The 19,231-nt window shown below is 37.5% G+C and overlaps 1 protein-coding gene across 6 annotated transcripts in view; it reads left to right on the top strand.

Annotated features, from left to right (window-relative positions):
- Positions 1 to 19,231, top strand: part of CC1H1orf146 (chromosome C1 C1orf146 homolog) — a 95,374-nt gene that overhangs the window by 35,487 nt on the left and 40,656 nt on the right. The window contains exons 1-3 of one of the 6 annotated variants that reach the window (XM_047872148.1): positions 887 to 989; positions 12,462 to 12,544; positions 12,655 to 12,731. The exons of 1 other annotated variant lie outside the window; for it this stretch is intronic. The gene's annotated coding sequence lies outside the window, so the exon portion shown is untranslated. Of the gene's footprint in view, positions 1 to 886; positions 994 to 3,407; positions 3,427 to 12,461; positions 12,545 to 12,654; positions 12,732 to 19,231 lie in introns of those variants that run through there. 4 more of the 6 variants (XM_047872149.1, XM_047872150.1, XM_047872151.1 and 1 more) reach the window with 4 other exon arrangements.

Raw genomic sequence — 19,231 nt, 5'->3', positions numbered from 1 at the left:
GTGGTTTATATACACAATGGAATATTACATGGCAATGAGAAAAAATGAAATATGGCCTTTTGTAGCAACGTGGATGGAACTGGAGAGTGTGATGCTAAGTGAAATAAGCCATACAGAGAAAGACAGATACCATATGGTCTCACTCTTATGTGGATCCTGAGAAACTTAACAGGAACCCATGGGGGAGGGGAAGGAAAAAAAAAAAAAAAGAGGTTAGAAAGGGAGAGAGCCAAAGCATAAGAGACTGTTAAAAACTGAGAACAAACTGAGGGTTGATGGGGGGTGGGAGGGAGGAGAGGGTGGGTGATGGGTATTGAGGAGGGCACCTTTTGGGATGAGCACTGGGTGTTGTATGGAAACCAATTTGTCAATAAATTTCAGAAAAAAAATAAATAAATAAATAAATAAATAAATAAATAAAAAAAATAAAAAAAAAAATAAAATATGAAAAAAAAAAAAAAAAAAAAAAAAATAATTTGCTGAGTTTCAGTTAGGTTGAAAACAATGGATTCCAAAAGAGCAAACACACAGGCTTCTATATGTTACAGTTACAGCTACTAATAAAAAAGTGAGTATTTTTTCATAATTTGGATATACCTGAGGTCACTGTGACCTTATGTTGTCAATAATAAGAGTAAAAGAATTGAGCCTAAATTTAAAAAAATTGTGAAAAATTAACTCCAGGCAAGTAAGTCAAACGCAAAAAACCAACTCAAAAACAAACAAACAAACAAACAAACAAACAAACTTACTTTCTCCTAACCACTTCCGGGCTCCTTCAAATCTTGCCGTTTAATGATCAGAAAAGGCGGGGCCAAAGTTAGCAAGGTCTGCGGCTGCGCGGAAGCGCAGCAAGTGAAGAGCAAGTCCTGCGAATGGGGCGGCCACGAAGACGTCTGTGCTTCTCTGCTCTGCCGCCGTACTTCCGCTACTCCTGGAAAGTTCTGGAAGTTGGGGAGGTGACGTGGTACCACGGACTTGCTGGTCGGGTAGGTGTGTTTACAGCCACTGTGGACCACGCTCTTCACGTTTTTTTTTTCATTCTCCTGCCAGGGTGTTTTTTTTCCTCAGACTTGCCGGGTCCAGTCTTTACCTCAGAGATTTGGAGACGTGAGAGAGAATCCTCCCCACCATGCTTTCTTTTTGAGAGTCATATGGAACGGGGTTTCCTGAGGTTTTTTCCTATAGGGTTGTAGAACCTTCCTTTTCGGAACCCTTGTAGTCAAGTCTGCGGATTTATATTTACTTTAGGTATTGTTTGTATCCTGGTAGGAAGACTCTTAAGAACGGAAGCCGCCGTGAAGATAGTTGTGGTCCAACCTCTCACTTGTCAGTTAAGGAGACTGAGCGGGAACGCGATTTACAGGAGATTTTTGTGCAGTGTTAAGTTGATTTGAATTTGAAAACTTGGGGAAAATAAACGAAATCCTAATAGCCCAGAATCCTAGGGACTTGGAATGGGGTAATGCCTTAAAAGCGTGTGAGCTTTTTATTTTCAGACGAGGAAGCAGGCCAAGTGGAGGTGAAGGGATTTGCCCAGAGTCTCGGAGCTCGGTAGTGGATGAGCCCCCCCGCGTGGCTGCTCGCCCAGGGGCGTTTCCCCGGAGATACTGAAGGAGCCTTACTGCCGCAGCCTTAGTTGTCTGCCTCATTTCTATTCATTAATTGTACACTCGTGAGGATCTGCGGACCCCAGTTCCTTTCTCACTTATTAGAAGTGCACAAAATTAACAAACCTCTCATAGCTTTACTTAAATTGTTTATAAAACCTACAATAACGGTGTGAAGAATTAAATGGCTATATATTATGTGTGTATTATCAGGAGGATGATCGTTAGCTACACAGTGAATTGTATGGGAGGGGTAATAGAAGTTGCAATCCTTCCTTTAACCAGCTAACCATTTACTCATCCAAAAACAAGTATTTTTTGAGTGTCTACTTCTGCCAGGTGCTGGAGATAAAGTACTATTCGTACAATAAATGAGGAAATTATAGAACATTTGGCTTCAACCCAGCAGGAAGAACTTTCTAATTATTAGAGTCATTCAAAAGTAGAATGAAACTGCCTTAGGAGATAACTAACTCACCGTAAACTGAAAGTGACTTTCATCTGGATTAGTTGGTTTCTAAATTTTGCTTTGAACTAATTTTATATTAAGTAACATGAAAAAATAGATATTTGGTTGAGGTTAGGATGCTTATGTTTTAGGGGAAATGAAATAGGTTTATAAATAATTTTGTTGGACAAAATGTGACAGGTGCTCAACCGAGATATTCTAAGGTGGATTCTGAGGAAGGAGAGGTCTCATTTAAGTTTGAGGGGCCCAGGGATAGTTTCTTGCAGGAGACAGCATTTCTAATGGGCTTTGAAAGAGAAGTAGGTTTTTTGTTTGTTTGTTTGTATGTATGTTTTGTTTTAATAGACTTCATTTGTTTACAATAGTTTTAGATTTACAGAGAAATTGAGGCAAAAGCCACAGTATTCCCACATACTGTTTTAGTTTCCCCTATTACTAACGTTTTATATTAGTATGGTACATTTGTCACAATTAATGAACCAATATTATTACATTATTATTAACTAAAGTTTATTCTGATTTCTGTAGTTTTGTTTTTTTTTTCAACGTTTATTTATTTTTGGGACAGAGAGAGACAGAGCATGAACAGGGGAGGGGCAGAGAGAGAGGGAGACACAGAATCGGAAACAGGCTCCAGGCTCTGAGCCATCAGCCCAGAGCCCGACGCGGGGCTCGAACTCACGGACCGCGAGATCGTGACCTGGCTGAAGTCGGACCCTTAACCGACTGCGCCAACCAGGCGCCCCTGATTTCTGTAGTTTTAACTTAATGTCCTTTTTTTTTCTGTTCTAGGATTCCTGTCACTATACCAAATCACCTTTAATTTTAATGTTTTCTTAGGTTCCTCTTGGAGGTGACAGTTTCTCAGACTTTCTTTGTTTTTGATAACCTTGATGACTTTGAGGAGTGCTGGTCAGGTGTTTTGTAGGTTGCTCAATTACTGGAATTTGGTGTGTTTCTCACTTTAGGACTAAGATTATAGATTATTGAGAAGAAGGTTACATTGTATCATTGGTACATACTATCAGTGTGATTTATAGCTATTGGTGTAGACTTTGACCACCTGGCTGAGGTAGTACCTGTCATGTTTTTCCAATGTCTTCTACCTGTCATGTTTCTCCAATGTGTCTTGAAGACATTGTCAGGAGATTTGTCGCCTCTCCCCCATTTATTAATTTTTTAATTCATTTTAATCAGTATGGATGTGCGACTTTTTGTTTTATAGTTTGAAATATGATAAATGTTATGACTTTTATATTATTAATATAATTTAATATTATTTTATTATAATTTTACTTATTTTGCTACTCAGATTGTTCCAGCTTTAGCCATAGGAATCTCTTTCAGGTGATTCCTCTACTCTTTTTGACATACTTCTCTCAGTTTTAGTTTTTCCTTCGTTTTTTTAAATTTATTTCTGAGAGAGAGAAAAAGTGCACATGCACACGAGATAGGGAGGGGGATAAAGGAAGAGAGAGAGAGAGGGAAAGAATCTTAAGCAGGCTCCATACTCACTATGGAACCCAATGTAGGGCTCAATCCTGTGACCGTGGGATCATGACCTGAGCCAAAATCAAAAGTCAGACACTCAACTGACTGAACCACCCAGGTGACCCACTTTGTTTTTGTTTTTAATCACTTCCTTCCTTTCTGGCGCTACAAAATACCCTAGGCTCAGCTTGTGTATTTCTTGTCCCACTTCTTTTCACCATTTCTCCCAGGGATCTCCAGTTCTTTTTATTAGAGAAAAGTATTAGAAACCAAAGTCTGAGGCACCTGGGTGACTCAGTCAGTTAGGCACCCGACTTTGACTTAGGTCATGATCTCACAGTTCATGAGTTTGAGCCCTACATCAGGCTCTGTGCTCACAGCTGGGAGCCTGGAGCCTGCTTTGGATTCTGTGTCTCCCTCTCTTTGCCCCACCCCTGCTCAAGTTCTAGCTGTTTCCCTTAAAAATAAATAAACATTAAAAAAAAAAAACAAAAAAACATCTGGCTGCTAGGTGTGATTGTTTCTGAGAAGGTATCATTTATTTTAGGCCCCTCTCAGATAACAAAGCAAAGAGATATATACATGTGTATGTACTAGTCTATCTATGTCCACCTATCTGTAAGTATTTTTATATATGTTCAGTTGTATCTCTATTAAGCTAATAGTGATTTCATAAGAGTGTTGCCAACACTAATCCATTACCACATGGATCATTCTAGCCTCGAAAGATTAAAAAAGAAATTTAAGCAAAAGTATGAAGAATGAACTTTTAAAATGCTGTTATGAACATTCTTGTACAAATCTTTTAATACATGTTGCATGCATTTCTTTCCAATATAAACTTACAAGTGCAATTGCTAGGTGTGTATCTTCCAACTTTAGTAGATAATGCCTATCAAGAACTCTGAAAAGTCTGAAATTTTATCCTACTTGTAAGCTAACAAGTTGACCTGGTATTGTTTAATTGATGCTGGCAGAATATACATACATGATGCCTGGACGAGGAACAGGCTTTAAAAATCATGGCAAAAGTAGTAGCCAAAGGTTTAGGTTCCTCATGGTTTTCCTTGGCTCCCAAATCCCAAAGTGGGTAGATGTGTTGGAATAACAGAAGTGGACCTAGATGGACACATGCAATTGGTTACATTAACAAAAAGAACACTTATTAATAAGCGGTGACAAGCTTGCTTACTGCATTTCTCAGTGTTGCTCATTGCAAATGAAAAATGACCTGGATAGAGTCAGGGCCTTGTGTTCTTGGCATTTCAGAAAAAACCTTCAGGCACACTGGGGGCCCATTGAAGACTACCCCAGCAATCTCTAATTGTTGACAAAGTACAGCATTCATGATAAAAACCCTCAGCAAAGTAGGTTTAGAGGGAACATAACATAATAAAGGCCATATATGAAAAACTTATAGCTAACATCATTCTCAATGGGGAAAAACTGAGAGCTTTTCTCCTAAGGCCAGGAACAAGAAGAAAAAATGTCTACTGTCACCACTTATATACAACATGGTACTGGACATTCTAGCCACAGCAAGCAGACAAGAAAAAGAAAAGACATGTAAGTCGGTAAGGAAGAAATAAAACTTTCATATTTGCAGAAGACATGATACTCTTTATAAAATCTTTATGAAAGATTGTGCCAAAACCTGCTAGAATTGATAACCAAATTCAGTAAAATCACAGGATACAAAATCTGTATACAGAAATCTTGCATTTCTATACACCAATAATGAAGTAGTAGAAAAAGAAATTAAGAAAACAATCCCATTTACAATTTCACTAAAATAATAAGATACCTTGGGGGCGCCTGGGTGGTGCAGTCGGTTAAGCGTCCGACTTCAGCCAGGTCACGATCTTGCGGTCCGTGAGTTCGAGCCCCGCGTCGGGCTCTGGGCTGATGGCTCAGAGCCTGGAGCCTGTTTCCGATTCTGTGTCTCCCTCTCTCTCTGCCCCTCCCCCGTTCATGCTCTGTCTCTCTCTGTCCCAAAAATAAATAAAAACGTTGAAAAAAAATTAAAAAAAATAATAATAAATAAATAAATAATTAAAAAAAAAATAATAAGATACCTAGAAATAAACCTAACCAAGGAAATGAAAGATGTATACTTTGAAAACTGTAAAACACTGATGAAAGAAATTGAAGACAACACAAAGAAATGGAAAGACATTCCATGCTCATGGATTGGAAGAACAAATATTGTTAACTCTTTTTAATTTTTTTTAATATGAAATTTATTGTCAAATTGGTTTCCATACAACACCCAGTGCTCCTCCCAACAGGTGCCCTCCTCAGTGCCCATCACCCACCCCCCCTTTCTCCCACTCATCAACCCTCAGTTTATTCTCAGTTTTTAAGAGTCTCTTATGGTTTGGCTCTCTCCCTCTCTAACTTTTTTTTTTCTCCTTCCCCTCCCCCATGGTCTTCTTTTAAGTTTCTCAGGATCCACATAAGAGTGGAAATATATGGTATCTGTCTTTCTCTATATGACTTATTTCACTTAGCATAACACTCTCCAGTTCCATCCACGTTGCTACAAAAGGCCGTATTTCATTCTTTCTCATTGGCAAGTAGTATTCCTTTGTGTATATAAACCATAGTTTCTTTATCCACTCATCAGTTGATGGACATTTAGGCTCTTTCCATAATTTGGCTATTGTTCAAAGTGCTGTTGTAAACATTGGGGTACAAGTGCCCCTATGCACCAGCACTCCGTGTCCCTTGGGTAAATTCCTAGTAGTGCAATTGCTGGGTTGTAGGGTAGTTCTATTTTTAATTTTTTGAGGAACCTCCACACTGTTTTCCAGAGTGGCTGCACCAGCTTGCATTCCCACCAACAATGCAAGAGAGAACCTATTTCTCCACATTCTCGCCAGCATCTGTTTGCCTGAGTTGTTAATGTTAGCCATTCTGGCAGTGTAAAGTGATATCTCATTGTGGTTTTGATTTGTATTTCCCTGATGATGAGTGATGTTGAGCATTTTTTCATGTGCCTGTTGGCCATCTGGATGTCTTCTTTGGAGAAGTGTCTATTCGTGTCTTTTGCCTATTTCTTTACTGGATTCTTTGTTTTTTGGGTGTTGTGTTTGATAATTTCTTCATAGATTTTGGATACTACCCCTTTATCTGATATGTCATTTGCAAATATCTTTTCCCATTCTGTCGGTGGCCTTTTAGTTTTGCTGATTGTTTCCTTCGCTGTGCAGAAGATTTTTATTTTGATGAGGTCCCAGTAGTTCATGTTTGCTTTTGTTTCCCTTGCCTCCAGAGGTTTTTGTTTCCCTTGCCTCCAGGTCAAAGAGGTTTTTGCCTGCTTTCTCCTCCAGGATTTTGATGATTTCCTGTCTTGTCTTTCATCCATTTTGAGTTTATTTTTGTGTATGGTGTAAGAAAGTGGTCCAGGTTCATTCTTCTGCATGTCATTTTTCCCATCACCACTTGCTGAAGAGACTGTCTTTATTCCATTAGATATTCTTTCCTGCTTTGTCAAAGATTAGTTGGCCATACGTTTGTGGGTCCATTTCTGCGTTCTCTATTCTGTTCCTTTGATCTGAGTGTCTTTTCTTGTGCTAGTACCATACTGTCTTGATGATTACAGCTTTGCAGTATAGCTTGAAGTCTGGGATTGTGATGCCTCCTGCTTTGGTTTTCTTTGTCAAGATCGCTTTGGCTATTATGGCTATCCACACAAATTTTAGGATTATTTGTTCTAGCTCTGTGAAGAATGCTGGTGTTATTTTGATAGGGATTGCATTGAATATGTAGATTGCTTTGGGTAGTATTGACATTTTAACAATATTTGTTCTTCCTATCCAGGAGCATGGAATCTTTTTCCATTTTTTTGTGTCTTCTTCAATATCTTTCATAAGTTTTCTATAGTTTTCAGTGTATAGGTTTTTTACCTCTTTGGTTACATTTATTCCTAGGTATTTTATGGTTTTTTGTGCAACTGTAAATGGGATTGATTCCTTGATTTCTCTTTCGCTTCATTGTTGGTGTATAAGAATGCAACTGGTTTCTGTGCATTGATTTTATATCCTACCACTTTGCTGAATTCATGAACCAATTCTAGCAGTTTTTTTGGTGGAATCTTTTGAGTTTTCCGTATAGACTATCATGTCACCTGCGAAGAGTGAAAGTATGACCTCCTCCTGGCCAGTTCGGATGCCTTTTATTTCTTTGTGTTGTCTGATTGCAGAGGCTAAGACTTCCAATACTATGTTGAATAACAGTGGCGAGAGTGGACATCCCTGTCTTGTTCCTGACCTTAGGGGGAAAGGTCTGTTTTTCTCCATTGAGGATGATATTAGCATTGGGTCGTTCATATATGGCTTTTATGATCCCGAGGTATGCTCCTTCTTTCCTATTCTTGACGTTTTTTATCAAGAAAGGATGCTGTATTTTGTCAAATGCTTTCTCTGCATCTATTGAGAGGATCATATGGTTCTTGTCCTTTCTTTTATTGATGTGATGAATCGCGGTAATTGTTTTGCGAATATTGAACCAGCCCTGCATCCCAGGTATAAATCCCACTTGGTCGTGGTGAATAATTTTTTTAATGTATTGTTGGATCCGGTTGGCTACTATCTTGTTGAGGATTTTTGCCTCCGTATTCATCAGGGAAATTGGTCTATAGTTCTCCTTTTTAGTGGGGTCTCTGTCTGGTTTTGGAATCAGGGTAATGCTGGTTTCATAGAAAGAGTTTGCAAGTTTTCCTTCCATTTCTATTTTTTGGAACAGCTTCAAGAGAATAGGTGTTAACTCTTCCTTAAATGTTTGGTAGAATTCCTCTGGAAAGCCATATGGCCCTGGACTCTTGTTTTTTGGGAGATTTTTGATTACCAATTCGAATTCCCTTCTGGTTTTGGGTCTGTTCAAATTTTCTATTTCTTCCTGTTTAGTTTTGGTAGTGTATATGTTTCTAGGAATTTGTCCATTTCTTCCAGATTGCCCATTTTATTGGCATATAATTGCTCATAATATTCTCTTACTGTTTTTATTTCTGCTGTGTTGGTTTTGATCGCTTCTTTTTCATTCTTGATTTTATGTGTTCTTGTCCTTTCCTCTTTCTTTTTGATCAAACTGGCTAGTGGTTTATCAATTTTGTTAATTCTTTCAAAGACCAGATTCTGGTTTCATTGATCTGTTCTGTTTTGTTTTGTTTTTTTTTTTTTTTTTTTTTTTTTTTTGGGTTTCGATAGCACTAATTTCTGCTCTAATCTTTATTATTTCCTGTCTTCTGCTGGTTTTGGGTTTTATTTGCTGTTCTTTTTTCAGCTCCTTAAGGCATAAGGTTAGGTTGTATATCTGAGATCTTTCTTCCTTCTTTAGGAAGGCCTGGATTGCTATATACTTTCCTCTTGTGGACTGCCTTTGCTGTGTCCCAGAGGTTTTGGGTTGTGGTGTTATCATTTTCATTGACTTCCATATACTTTTTAATTTCCTTTAACTGCTTGGTTAGCCCATTCATTCTTTAGTAGGATGTTCTTCAGTCTCCAAGTATTTGTTACCTTTCCAAATTTTTTCTTGTGGTTGATTTCGAGTTTCATAGCATTGTGGTCTGAAAATATGCACAGTATGATATCAATCTTTTTGTACTTACTTAGGGCTTATTTGTGTCCCAGTATATGGTCTATTCTGGAGAACGTTCCATGTGCACTGGAGAAGAATGTATATGCTGCTGCTTTAGGATGAAATGTTCTGAATATATCTGTTAAGTCCATCTGGTCCAGTGTGTCATTCAAAGCCATTGTTTCCTTGTTGATTTTTTGATTAGATGATCTGTCCATTGCTGTGAGTAGGGTGTTGAAGTCTCCTATTATGATATTACTGTCAATGAGTTTCTTTATGTTTGTGATTGATTTATATATTTGGGTGCTTTCACATTTGGTGCATAAATGTTTACAATTGTTAGGTCTTCTTGGTGGATAGAGCCCTTGATTATAATATAATGCCCTTCTGCATCTCTTGATACAGGCTTTATTTTAAAGTCTAGATTGTCTGATATAAGTATGGCTACTCCGGCTTTCTTTTGTTGACCATTAGCATCATATATGGTTCTCCATCCTCTTATTTTCAATCTTAAGGTGTCTTTAGGTCTAAAGTGGGTCTCTTGTAAACAGCATATAGATGGATTTTGTTTTCTTATCCATTCTGTTACCCTATGTCTTTTGATTGGAGCATTGAGTCCATTGACGTTTAGAGTGAGTACTGAAAGATATGAATTTATTGCCATTATGATGTTTGCAGAGTTGGAGTTTCTGGTGGTTCTCTGGTCCTTTATAATCTTTGTTGCTTTCGGTATTTATATATATATATATATTTTTTTTTTCATCTTTTTTCCCCTCAAAGAGTTCCCCTTAAAATTTCTTGCAGGGCTAGTTTAGTGGTCACAAACTCCTTTAATTTTTGTTTGTCTGGGAAACTTTTTATCTCTCCTTCTATTTTGAATGACAGTCTTGCTGGATAAAGAATTCTTGGCTGCATATTTTTCTGATTCAGTACACTGAATATATCCTGCCACTCCTTTCTGGCCCGCCAAGTTTGTGTGGATAGGTCTGCTACAAACCTGATCTGTCTTCCCTTGTATGTTAGGGACTTTTTTTCCCTTGCTGCTTTCATGATTCTCTCCTTGACTGACTATTTTGTGATTTTGACTATGATATGCATTGTTGATGGTCAGTTTTTTTGAATCTAATGGGGGTCCTATGTGCTTCCTGGGTTTTGATATCTGTGTCTTTCCCCAGGTTAGGAAAGTTTTCTGCTGTGATTTGCTCACATAACCCTTCTCCCCCTATTTCTCTCTCTTCCTCTTCTGGGACCCCTATGATTCTGATCTTGTTCTTTTTTAATGAGTCACTGATTTCTCTAATTCTTAAATCATGCTTTTTTGCCTTAAGCTCCCTCTTTTTTTTCTGCTTCATTCTTCTCTATAAGTTTGTCCTCTATATCACTGATTCTCTGTTCTGCCTTATCCATCCTTGCCACCGCTGCATCCATCCATGATTGCAGCTCAGTTATAGCATTTTGAGTTTCATTCTGGCTATTTTTTACTTCTTTTATCTCTGCAGAAAGGGATTCTAATCTATTTTCGACTCCAGCTAGGATTCTTATTATCGTGATTCTAAATTCTGGTTCAGACATCTTGCTTGTATCTGTGTTGGTTAAATCCCTGGCTGTCGTTTCTTTGTGCTCTCTCTTTGGGGGTGAATTCCTTTGTTTGTCATTTTGAAGGGAGAAAAGGAATTAATGAGGTAGAAAAATAAAAATTAAAAAAATATTAAAATTTAAAAAATACTAAAATTTTAAAATTAAACACACACACACAAAAATTGAATAAATGATGCTAGATCCTAGGTGTGTTTTGGTGGGTGTTGAAAGTGGTTTGACAGATTAGAGAAAAAAAGGGGGGGCAGGAAAGGAAATCGTTTGAGAATTTGAAAAAATGAATACACTGAAGTAGACTAAAATGAGATGATGGCAGTAAAATAGAATTTGAAAAAAATTACACAACAGTAGATATAGTAGAAAAAAATTTAAAATATTTTTTTTTTTTTTTTAATTTTTTTTTTTCAACGTTTATTTATTTCTGGGACAGAGAGAGACAGAGCATGAACGGGGGAGGGGCAGAGAGAGAGGGAGACACAGAATCGGAAACAGGCTCCAGGCTCTGAGCCATCAGCTCAGAGCCTGACGCGGGGCTCGAACCCACGGACTGCGAGATCGTGACCTGGCTGAAGTCGGACGCTTAACCGACTGCGCCACCCAGGCGCCCCAAAATATTTTTAATAAAAATTAAAAATAAATAATTTTTTCTCTTTCTGTATTCAAGAAAAAGAAAAGAAACAAAAAGAAAAAAAGAAAAAATCGTTTGAAAATTTGAACAAGTGCATACACTGTAGTAGACTAAAATAAAATGATGCAAGTAATATAGAATTTGAAAAAAATTACATAAAAGCAAAAAATATAGTAAAAAATTTAAAGAAAAATATTTTTAATAGAAATTGAACATAAAAATGAGGTTTTTCTTTTTCTGCATTCAAGGAAAAGAAAAACAAAAAGGAAAAAAGAAAAAGAAAAAGAAATCGTTTGAAAATTTGAAAAGGTGAATACATTGAAGTAGACTAAAAGAAAATGATGGATGTAAGATAAATTTGAAAAAATTTACACAAGAGTAAAAAATATAGTAAAAAAATTAAAAACATTTTTAATAAAAATTGAAGATAAAAATGAATTTTTTCTCTTTCTGCTGAATTCTGCGGTTCAGGTTGTGCAAATTGTTGTGTTAATCCTCCAGTCAGTTTTCTAGGTGTGTAGGATGGTTTAGTGTTGGTCTGGCTGTATTTCATGGACACGAGACACACAAAAAACTTCCATGCTGTTGTGCCATCTTGGCTCCTCCTAGACTTTAGATTTGTTGTTACCATTGGGTTCATATTATAACTTCTTATGTTATAGCAGTCTATATCAATGTGATGGTTGCTTAAGTTTGAACACATTCTAAAAGCACTAAATTTTTACTCCCTACTCCATATTTTAGGTGTATGTTGTCATATGCTACATCTTTTTATTTTGTATATCCTTTGACCAATTTTTATCAGTATAATTGATTTTACTACTGTTGTGTTTTAATGTCCACATTGGCTTTATAAATTATTTATCTGCCTTTATGTTTGATTTTATCTATGAATTTATTTCCTTTCATATTTTTTTCCACTTATGGCCTTTTCTTTCTTCTTAAAGAATTATCTTAAACATTTTTTGTAAAGCTAATTTAATGGTGATGAACATCTTTAACTTTTGTCAGAGGATCTTACAACCTCTCCTGTTCTGAGTGATAAACTTGCTGAGTAGAGTATTCTTCACATAGGTTTTTTTCCTTTCAGCACTTTGAATGTGTCCTGCCTCTCCAGTCTGGTCTGCAAAGTTTCTTCCAAAAATCAACTGATAGCTTTCTGGCATTTTCCTTGTATGTAACTGTTTTCTTTTTTCTTGCTCCTTTTAAAATTCTCTATCATTATTTTTGCTGTTCTAAATATGTGTATTGGTGTGGACTAACTTGGGTTTACCTTTATATAGGCTGGCTGTACTTCCTGGACTTGGATGGCTGTTTTCTTTTCCAGAGTAGGGAACTTTTCATCTGTTATTTTTTTTAGGTAAGTTTTCTGCCCCTTACTCTTTATCTGTTCATTCCAGGATCTCTGTAATGGGAGTGTTACTGTACTTGATGATATTGCTGAGTTCCTTTAACCTATTTTCATTTGTTATTACTCTTTTTGCTATTAAACTTGGTTGCTTTCCATTACTCTGTCTTCCAGATCACTGATCCTTTCTTCTGTATCCTCTAATCTGTTTGTTGATTCTCTCTAGTGTATTTTTTTTATTTCAGTTATTGAATTTTTAAGTTCTGACTAGTTTTTTTTTATATTTTATGTCTCTTTGTTGAGGTTGTTACTGAGATTGCTGTCTTTTTTCAAGTTGTATTTTTATGATCATTACTTTGAATTCTTTATCTCTGTTTCATTTAGTTCATTTACTATGATTTTGTCTTGTTCTTTCATTTGAGACATATCTTGTGTCTCTTTTTTGTCTAATTATCAGTTTTTGTTTCTATGTATTAGGTAAGTCACTTATGTCTCGTGGTCTTGAAAGAAGTAGCCTCATGTAGAAGATGTCCTATGGTGCCCTGTAGTGCAATCCCTCTGGGTCTCCAGAACCAGGCTCTCCAATGGTCTTGCTTGTGTCTGCTGTACTAAATGATAAATGTCATGTTTGTTCTGACTGTTCTGCCAACCAGCCATTCCCCACCATTCTCCCCTGGGTTTCTCTATTCCCTGAGGCACAACAATATTGAAATTAGGCCAGTCAGTAACCCTACAGTGGACTCTGAGTGTTCATGTGAAACGAAGAGTCCACACACCTCACCTTAAATTGAAAGCTAGCAATAACTAAGCTTAATGAAGAAGGCATGTCAAAAGGCCAAGATGGGCTGAAAGTTAGGCTTCTTGCAGTTAACCAGTTAGCCAGGTTATGAATGAAAAGAAAGAGTTTGTGAAGGAAATTAAGAGTGCTATTCCAGTCAACACACAAATGATAAGAAAGCAAAATAGCCTTTTTTTACTGATAAGGAAAAAGTTTTAGTGAGCTGAATAGATCAAACTAACTACTATAGTCCCTTAAATTCCTAATCCAGAGCAAGGCCCTAACTCTTTTCAATTCTGTGAAGACTAAGAAAGGCCAGGAGGCTGCAGAAGTAAAAATTTGAAGCTAGCAGAAGTTGGTTCATGAGATGTAAGAAAAGACCTCTCCATAAAAGTTCAAGGTGGGGGTGCCTGGGTGGCTTACTTGATTAAGTGTCCAACTTCAGCTCAGGTCATGATCTTGCAGTTTGCGAGTTTGAGCCCCACATTGGGCTCTGTGCTGACAGCTTGGAGCCTGGAGCCTGCTTCAGATTCTGTGTCTCCCTCTCTCTCTGAGCCACCCCCCCCCCCCCCGTCTCTCTGTCTCTCTTTCTCTCTTTAAAAAATAAATAAACATTAACAATTTTTTTTTAAGTAGAAGGTGAAGGAGCAGATGCTGATGTAGAAGCTGCAGCAAGTTATCTAGAAGATCTAGCTAAGATAATTTATGAAGGTGGCTACATAAACAACAGAATGTAGATGTAACTAACAGCCTTGTATTGGAAGGAGATGCCATCTAGGACTTTGTTAGCTAGAGAGAAGTCAGTGGAAGTCAATACCTGGCTTCACAGTGCCAAAGGATAGATAGGCTGACTTTCTTGTTAGGGGCTAATGCAGCTGATGATTTGAAGTTGAAGCCAGTGGTCATTTGCCATTCTGAAAATCTTAGGGCTTTTAAGAATTGTGCTAAATCTGTGCTTGTGCTGTATAAATGGAACAACAGATCTGAGTGATGCACATCTGTTTATAGCATGGTTTACTGAATATTTCAAACCTACTTTTGAGATGTACCACTAGGAAAAAAAGTTTTTTTTTTAAAATATTACTGCTCATTGGCATTGCACCTGATCACCCAAGGGTTTTGAGATGTACAGTGAGATTAATGTTGTTTTCTTGACTACTGACACATCTATTGTGCAACTCATAGATGAAGGAGTAATTTCGACTTTCAAATCTTACTATGAGAAATGTGTTTCATAAGGCTACAGTTGCTGTAAATAGTGATTCTTCTAATGGATCTGGGCAAACTTGGTTGAAAAACTTCTGGAAAGGAGTCGCCATTCTAGATCCCATTAAGAACATTCATGATTCATGGGAAGGGGTCAAAATATCAACATGAACCAGAGTTTGCAAGATGCTGATTCTTACCCTCATAGATAGTGGAGGGGTTCAGGACTTCATTGGAGGAAATAATTGCAGATATGGTGGAAATAGCAAGAGAAGTAGAATGAGAAGTAGAGCCTGAATATGTGACTCAATGGCTGCAATCAATGACTGAAAGACTTTCACTGAGGAGTTGTTTCTTTTATTTTTTAAGTTTATTTATTTTGAAAGAGGGAGCATGCAATCAGGGGGAAGGGCAGAGAGAGAGAAGAGAGAGAATCCCAAGCAGGATCCACGTCATCAGTGCAGAGCCTGACATGGGCTTCGACTCCACGAACCATGAGATTAAGACCTGAGCCGAAGTCAAGAGTCAAATGCTTAACCGACTGAGCCACCCAGGTGTTCTTGAGAACGTACTTCTTAAGGATGGGCACAGAAAGTGGTTTCCTGAGATGGAATCTACTCCTGGCAAAGTTGCTGTGCAGGTGGTTGAAATGACGACAGAGGATTTAGAATATTACATAAACTTAGTTGATAAAGCAGCAGCAGGGTTTGAAAGGACTGACTCCAATTTTGAAAGATCTACTGTCAATAAAATGTTATCAGACACCATCATGTGCTATAGGTAAATGGTTTCTGAACACAAGAGTAAATCAGTATGGCAGACTTCCTTGTTGTCTTATTTTAAGAAATTGCCACAGCCAGGCAAACTTTCAGCAGCCACTATCCTGGTAAGTCAACAACCATCAACATTGAGGAAAGACCCTTCTCCAGCAAAAAGATGACATTCACTGAAAGCTCAAGATTACAGTTAGCATTTTTAGCAAAAAAGTATTTTGTTTTTCTAATGTTTATTTATTTTTGAGAGAGAGAGAGAGACAGAGACAGAGCATGAGCAGGGGAGGGACAGAGAGAGGAGACAGAATCTGAAGCAGACTCCAGGCTCTGAGCTGTCAGCACAGAACCCAACATGGGGCTGGAACTCAGGAGCTATGAGATCATGACCTGAGCTGAAGTCAGATGCTTAAATGACTGAGCCACCCAGGCAAGCCAAAAAAGTATTTTGTAATTAAGATATGTACATTTTTTAAGACATAATGTTGGGGCGCCTGGGTGGCTCAGTTGATTAAGTGTCCAACTTCGGCTCAGGTCATGATGTTGGGGTTTGTGAGTTCGAGCCCCACATTGGGCTCTGTGCTGACAGTTCGGAGCCTGGAGCCTGCTTCCGGTTCTGTGTCTCCCTCTCTCTCTGCCCCTCCCCCACTTGTGCTCTGTCTCTCTCGGTCTATCAAAAATAAATAAATGTAAACAAAAATTTTTTAAAAAGACATAATGCTATTGCACACCCAGCAGACTATAGTATAGTAGACAGAAGTTTCTTTTTAAAGTTTATTGATTTATTTTGAGAGAGAGCACAAGTGGGGGAGGAGTAGAGAGAAAGAAATTGAGACAATTTCTCAATTGGGTGGGATGCCTGAGTGGCTCAGTCATTAAGCATTTGACTTCAGGTAATGTCACAGTTCATGAGCATGAACTCTGCTTTGGGTGAGCACGAGCCCTGTGTCAGGTAAGCACAAGACCTGCTTCCCGCAAAAACATGAGTTCCACTTCTGGTGAGCCCAGCTTCTCTCTCTCCCTCTCTCCCTCTTTCTCTGTCTCCCTCCATCTTCCTCTGTCTCCCTCTCTCTCTCTCTGCCCCTCACTCACTTGCTTTCTCTCTCAGTCACACACACACACACACACACACACACACACACACACAGAAAGAAATAAAAAATCCTAAGTATGCAAGCAGCCTGTGAGCTGCTAGTGCAGAGCCCAACTCAGGGCTCCTACTCTTGAAACCATGAGATTATGACTGAGCCAAAATGAAGAGTCAGATGCTTACCCTACTGAGCCACCCAGACGCCCAGTATAATATACATAACTTTTTTACTTTATTTTTATTATTATTATTTTTTAAATAGGCCCCATGCCTAGTGTGGAGCCCAAAGCAGGCCTTGAACTCATGACCCTGAGATCACAACCTGAACTCAAGATCAAGAGCCGGACCCTTAACTGACTGAGCCACCCAGGTGCCCCAAGCATATGTAACTTTTATATGCACCAGGAAACCAAAAAATTCATTTAACTTACATTATTGTGATATTTGCTTTACTGGGGGGGGGGGGGGGGGGGTCTAGAACCTAATTCACAATTTCTCCGAGATATACCTGTATTTAGATTTCTGTTTTCTTATTTCCATATCTTCACTATTGGAATTTTTGTCTTATTAGAACAGTGTCCATTTCATATAGGCATCAAATTTGCTGATACAGAGTTGTTAAAATCTTTATAATATTTTTAACTTCTGAAAGTTTGGCAGTGATATTCCTTCTTACATTCCAGATTTGGTAGTTTATATCTCCTCCCTCCCCACTTCTCTCCTTTTTTCTCTCTGTTAGTTTGGCTAAATGTCAATTTTTTTTCATCTTTTCAAAGAGCCAACTTTCTCTTTCATTAATTTCCATTAATTTTCTCTGGTGTTTTTCTGTATTCTATTTTATGGAATTCTGTTTTAATCTTTGTTACTTTTTTCTAATTGTTTTGGCTTTAATTTGTTCTTCTGGGTTGTTGTTTTTTTTTAAATTTTTTTTTCCAACGCTTATTTATTTTTGGGACAGAGAGAGACAGAGCATGAACGGGGGAGGGGCAGAGAGAGAGGGAGACACAGAATCGGAAACAGGCTCCAGGCTCTGAGCCATCAGCCCAGAGCCCGACGCGGGGCTCGAACTCACGGACCGCGAGATCGTGACCTGGCTGAAGTCGGACGCTCAACCGACTGCGCCACCCAGGCGCCCCTGGGTTGTTTTTTTTTTTAATGGAGTAAGGTAGTAACTTGAAATCTTCTTTTTAAATTTAGTCTTTTAAAGCTATAAATTTCCCTGGATACTACTTTAGCCATATCCTATGAATTTTGATACATTTTCTATTTCTTCTCACTCAGCTCAAAATAATGTCTAATTTCCATTGTGATTCCTTTATTGACGCATGCATTTCTTATGTATGTTTAACTTCTTTATTTGAAGAAATTTGGTTTTATTGGTATTGATTTCTAATTTAATTCTCTTATGGTTAGAGGGCATGCTTTGTATGATTTTTGTTTCATGTGTTTTGGGTCTCTGTTAGATGTTACGTTTACAGTTGTTATATATTCTTGATATATTGACTCTTTTATCATTTTAAAGTATCTTTCTTGGTCTCTAGTGATGTTTCTTATCCTAAAGTCTATTTTGTTTTTTATTAATACAGCCACTCCAGCTCTCTTATACTGTTTGCATGGTGTGTCTTTTTCTTATGACTTTCAGTCTGTTTATATTCTTGAATCTACGACAGCGTATGGTGGATTTTGCTTTGGAACATTTTCCTGTTCATATTTGATGTGATTATTCAATATGGCTGGATTTATGCCTATTATTTAAAATTTGTAAGAGATATAATCCAGATAACACAAAAATAACTTTTAAAGTGAATTAAAATGAATTTTTAAAGTGACTTAAAGTGAATTTTAAATTCAATGATTTTTAGTATATTCACTTTGCTGTACAACCATCACCACCATTAGGTCTGCCATTTTGTCATTTATTCTTTATAGGTCTTTTGTTGTTATTCTTCTGTTATTTTTTTTACTACTATTTTTGTGATGTATGAATATTTTTTTTAGTTTACAACTTTAATTCCTCTTTTTTTTTTACTTTTTGTTTTTTAGTTACTTTCTAAGTGTTTTTAGACTATACTATGCATCTTATTATTTCAGATTAATACTTCTACTTGGTACTATAAAATGGATTCTCCCACTGAGAGATGTTAGAAGTTAAATATATGAGATATTTATTACAATTAAAATAGTTTCTTTCATTGCTAGAAGCCTACTGTTAATATTACCAGTGTATCTCATTACTGATGTTATAGGAACATAATTCATTGATCAACTACTTAGTAAACCCCACTATGCTAAATGTTAATATAATAAGGAAGTAAATTCATATCTCAAACAAGTAGAGGGAAATTCTTTAATGAGATTAATTGGGAAAGATAATTATGGGATAATATTTGAGGTTTTGTAGATAGAGATGAGATTTACATTTTCAGAGATAAGAGGGGCATTTCATTGAGAAACCTGAGAAAATTTTGGAAGTTTAGAATATGGATGGTGTATGTAAGTGATGGCAATTAAGATACCACAGACATGGGGCGCCTGGGTGGCTCAGTCGGTTGGGCGTCCGACTTCGGCTCAGGTCATGATCTCATGGTCTGTGAGTTCGAGCCCCGCGTCGGGCTCTGTGCTGATGGCTCAGAGCCTGGAGCCTGTTTCAGATTCTGTGTCCCCCTCT

This window comes from Prionailurus viverrinus, chromosome C1 (assembly GCF_022837055.1).
Source record: "Prionailurus viverrinus isolate Anna chromosome C1, UM_Priviv_1.0, whole genome shotgun sequence".
NCBI lineage: Eukaryota > Metazoa > Chordata > Mammalia > Carnivora > Felidae > Prionailurus > Prionailurus viverrinus.
This window is presented reverse-complemented; position numbering and strand designations above follow the sequence as displayed.